The sequence below is a fragment of the Limulus polyphemus genome, unplaced genomic scaffold (assembly GCF_000517525.1).
Source record: "Limulus polyphemus unplaced genomic scaffold, Limulus_polyphemus-2.1.2 Scaffold2888, whole genome shotgun sequence".
NCBI lineage: Eukaryota > Metazoa > Arthropoda > Merostomata > Xiphosura > Limulidae > Limulus > Limulus polyphemus.
The window spans coordinates 54,446-59,338 of record NW_013668498.1 but is presented as its reverse complement, the minus strand read 5'-3'; positions in this window follow the sequence as shown (position 1 = coordinate 59,338).

Here is a 4,893-nt window from a genome sequence, read left to right as displayed (position 1 = left end):
CTTATCCACCTGGCCATGCCTGGCACGTGTTGATAACCGGCTGCCGGTATTACAGGCAGGTGGCAACAGGTTGACCCTGATCACATCGTGTCAGGTTTGTTTGTTTGTAATTATGCACAAAGCTACACAATGGGCTATCTGTGCTCTGCCCACCACGGGTATCGAAACCCGGATTCTAGCGTTGTAAGTCCGCAGACGTACCGCTGTGCCATTGGGGGGCATCGTGTCAGGGCTCAGGGGATGTTTCCAAGATCGCGTCGGTCTCTTTGATAACATAAGGCAGAAGTGGTAGCGACGTTTTTCAATATTTGGCTAAAGGATAGGTATCTAGAGATTTCAAGTAAAGCTGCTGACAAACCTGGCGACTTGGATTAGAATTTAAAATTAAGTGTAATAAGTAGTGGGAAATTGTAGAGTGAATAAAAAACTTGTAAAATTCATATACATGACTGAATGAATAAAGAAAGAATTATGTTTTTCATTTTTCAGGAGGGGGGCAAGTGCCCCCCGTAGACGCCCATGGTGGTAGCCCAGGTGTACTGATTTCTTCACTAGAGATTCAGCAAAAAATGTATTACAAATTTAATCTGAAATCTTACCCGAGTTGAATAAAAAAACTACATAGACAAGTTTTGTAATGTGGTGCAGGATGGTACCATGTGTGTGCTATCTAATTAGTTAAAGAATTGAATCTTTTTGAAATTATTTTGTTTTCCAGAGTTTTCAGTTTGGGTGCAGAGAGTTGCTCAAGTAGTCACTTTGCCCGGCATGGCCAGGTGCTTGATTCGGAAGCTGAGGGTAGCTGGTTCGAATCCCCGTCCCACCAAACATGCTCGACCTTTCAGCTGTGGGGGCGTTATAATGTGACAGTCAATCCCATTATTCGTTGGTAAAAGAGTAGCCCAAGAGTTGGCGGTGGGTGGTAATGACTAGCTGCCTTCTTCTAGTCTTTCACTGTTACTTTCAAGATAAGTTAAAAAAATAAACTTGCTGTCCAACATTACACTTGTGGGAGCAATCCTGGCTTTAGATACGAAACGTAATAACACTAACAAATACAGGTTTGTACATCGCACATATAATTCATTTCCACAGCAAATCGAGCACTACAGCATGGCAGACCCTGGCTATTATCCTGGCTAACAGGAGAGCTAATTTTCTATTTCTGGACATCACATGCTATCTTCACTGTAAAAAAAAGAAAATAAATTTCTTATGACTACTTGGTTTGATTTCAATTTCGCGCAAAAGTACACGAGGGATAAAACTGCACTGGCCGTCCTTAATTCCGATATGCTTGAAATTAAACTTAAAAGAAGGTTGAAGTACTTGGACTTAAAATATAATTTGGCTAGATTTGCGCATGAAGTTAACATTTGAACTGTAATTTTGGTTTAAACTTAATTTTGGGTTTGTTTAAATAATAACACAACTTTTACTTTATTATGATATTCACTAAGGGTTACATTTTTCTAAAGTTAGGATATGTAGTTCAACTTACAAAAGGAAGCATACTGAGTTGATAAGAGAATTGAAAAAAGGTTTCATCACCTCTCTCATTAACTTAATACTCATCACAAAGCACTTTCCCTTGTTCTATGTTTTACTGTGATCGTGTTTTCATTTGTCCTTTTCTTTGACACTTTCTTCTTGAAGACATCGGTTAGAGATCAGAGACCACACAGTCACAAATTACATAGTCTTTATTATTTGACCTTTTAGTTAGCATGTCCTAACTGTCTACTCTACAGGATAGCCATGTAACAGGGAATACCACAGACTAGTAAAGAAGGTAAAAATTTGGTGCTGTGACAAAGGATATCAGTATTATGGATGAATGTATTGTTTGAGAGATTGAATAGCTGGACTCATGAATCCTCCTGTAAAGTAAGGGGTGTTGCAAAATAAATCACCCTTTTTTCCCCGAAGTAATGACGAATATCACCACTCGCGAGAGAACGTCATTTCAACGTACTCTTGGGTGTTTGACTCTTCAAATTTCATTTTTTGCGAAAACGTTTGAATCATAGTGCTCACTGAAACTCAGGTTCGTGTCGCATGCAGACTTCGGGATGGCTCAGAAACTAATCACAGACATGCTCCGATAATTCAAGTCTTCCAATCGACAAATCGCAATGCCGGATTTGAAAAATTCGATTAATGCCTCAAAAGTTTCAGAATTGTTGTATTTGAAAGAGTGGTCCATGAAAAAGTAGTAGAATGTGAATTAGGAACTTTCCAGATTTAAATCCCGCCGGAAATGTCGGAGCTTTCGTTCAACAATGCACAGAAGAAATGTTGGAAATTTTGCCTGAATGCAAGAGACACAAACGTGAAACCTTAATTCATGTTCTCACTGATGTGCTCACAGAGACAGCCACAAAAATAGACATGTTTGTTGCATTGCTGAATTCTTTTGCAAATCGATTAAAACTCGTGCGTGAGAACAATCAAGCGATATTGATACTTGGAATTACTTTTTTGATTAAATTAAAATCTTATTTTATTTTATTATGCTCTCGGGGAAAAAAGTGTGATTTATTTTGCAACACTCCTTACATTAGTTTGAACAAAAATAGAGATGTGCATACGAGGTGGAGGGGATGAGCCTGATGCTAGGGCAGAATGGTCTGCAGGAAGAGTGATTGGATCCATTGGAAGTCCTCACCTGCATATTGAAATTTTGACAATATTATAAAAATATCTCACAGCAATCATCCTACAGCTGGGGAGTAAGAATTATCTGATAAAGTCTTAAGGCCTTATGAAGTTCTCACTCTGAGATTAAGCCCAGGTAGTGTAGGTGTCTGAACAATTGAGAATAGTCGAGGTGGTTTGCAACACAATGAGTTCTCATCAATGAGAACAGTTATTGGTGTGCCAGGTAGGGGGGAGGGGGGAGGTTCTATGAAGAAAGGCACCAAGCCACTCCAAGAGCAGGGAAAGAGGTGGCAAGTTCCATCAACTCAAGCTTCAGCAATGCATCAGGCATTGTGTAGAGAATACCTTGATCTGTAGAGCAGGATGGGAAGCAAGTTGCAGAGACAGTCATAGATCGTGAAGAAACTCAGGAGTTTTTAAGACAGGTAGTCGAGGTGCATCCAGCATATCATTACTTCACAACTCCAGGGATTAGAGTCAATGACCAACAGAGCATAGGGCTTCTGGAACCCACCTATCCAATACATCCTCAATTGCTACAGATAGTTTCCCCATTTTACTGAACTATACAGTCCTAGGTGTACCATGAGTCTGCCAAGGTGAGATCTGGGTCGAGACCATGTGCTACTGGGGCCAATGGCAAGCAGATCTTTCTCCAGGTGTACAAAGTGGCAGTTAAAGAGGACTTGGGCTACATCCTACGGAGATCCTGGCAAGCACTTACCTGGAATTGATATACAAGCCTGTGGCACTTGTACAAGCAGTAATAGGTGTGCAACAGCATGTCAAATTGACTCTATTAACCACTAAGACATTGTAATCAACCTATGTTGCAGATAGTGGTATGCTGACCCCTGTGGGGACAGATTCTTCATCAAACCCTGCACAACGAAATGACTGAACGTTATCAAGTTGTTACACTAACTAGTGCCAATATCAACAATTCTACAGGCTAGATTTTGATTTTTATGTTCAGCGCTGGTACAAGAACTGACTGTGTGGGTGCAGTATAGAATAAAATAGGCCTTGATAGGACAAACTACACCAAAGGAATACTGGTTCTCCCCTCCAGAGATAATCAATACGTGCTAGTTGCTATTGATTATTTGACTAAATGGGTTCAAAATGTATCCATTATACAACACTTCAGCACAGTCTGAGCAGTAAATAACACTGAATTAGAATTAGATAAAGTAATTTCAAAAGTCAATTGTTTTTTAAGTTGTGCACAGTGTTAGGTGTGGTGAAATGTGCAATTCACTTTGTTATCTCTAATCTGTTTGTTTTGGATTTCGCACAAAGCTACACGAGGGCTATATGCACTAGCCGTCCCTAATTTAGCAGTGTAAGATTAGAGGGAAGGCAACTAGTCATCACTACCCACCGCCAACTCTTTTACCAATGAATAGTGGGATTGACCATCACATTATAACGCCCCCCATGGCTGAAAGGGCGAGATGTTTGGTGTGACAGGGATTCTAACCTGCGACTCACAGATTGCGAGTCGAATGTCCTAACCACCTGGCCATCTCTAATCTGATGGTTTGGCAAAATGGGTGATATAGATTGTCAAGCAAATGCTTGTGAAGTTTGTCAAACTGGTTGCGATGAATATTTGCTTTATGTCATGACTGTATACCATTCAAGAGAGCAGTGAATGACTGGATGTTTGCCTAGTATGCTCATATTTGAGTGAGAAACAATTCACCATGTTGATGCGATGTATAGCTAACCTCAAAAGGCAGATGCACTATAATACCTACAAATCTATGTGAAGTGGCTACAAACTGCACTAGAGGACGTACACAAGTTTGCATGTCAGGAACTAGGAAAAGCTGCTGTAAGGCAGAAGAGGAGCTCTAATAGAACAGTCAAGAAAACACTTTCTACCCTGAAGATTAGGTCATTGTACTTGACAATGGCATAGAAGCAATATGGGTATATGTACAGTTTTGCATTACACATGGTTAATAAAGTCGTTAAGCTGTCTTCATTCTAGCTACTTTTGTTCTGAGTCATTTCCTTGATATAACACCTGGTCTGTACTTTATGCTTAAAAGTAGACAGGTGTATCTTCTAATAATAAGCCAGGTGATATCACAACATGACATAATGTTTAGGGACAACAAGGGATCTATTAGTCCATCTTCTAAACTAAACTAAAACTATCAAATAAAAAAATTAAAGCTAACCTTTATCATTCATATAGTTATCAAGCTTTATCTTAAACTC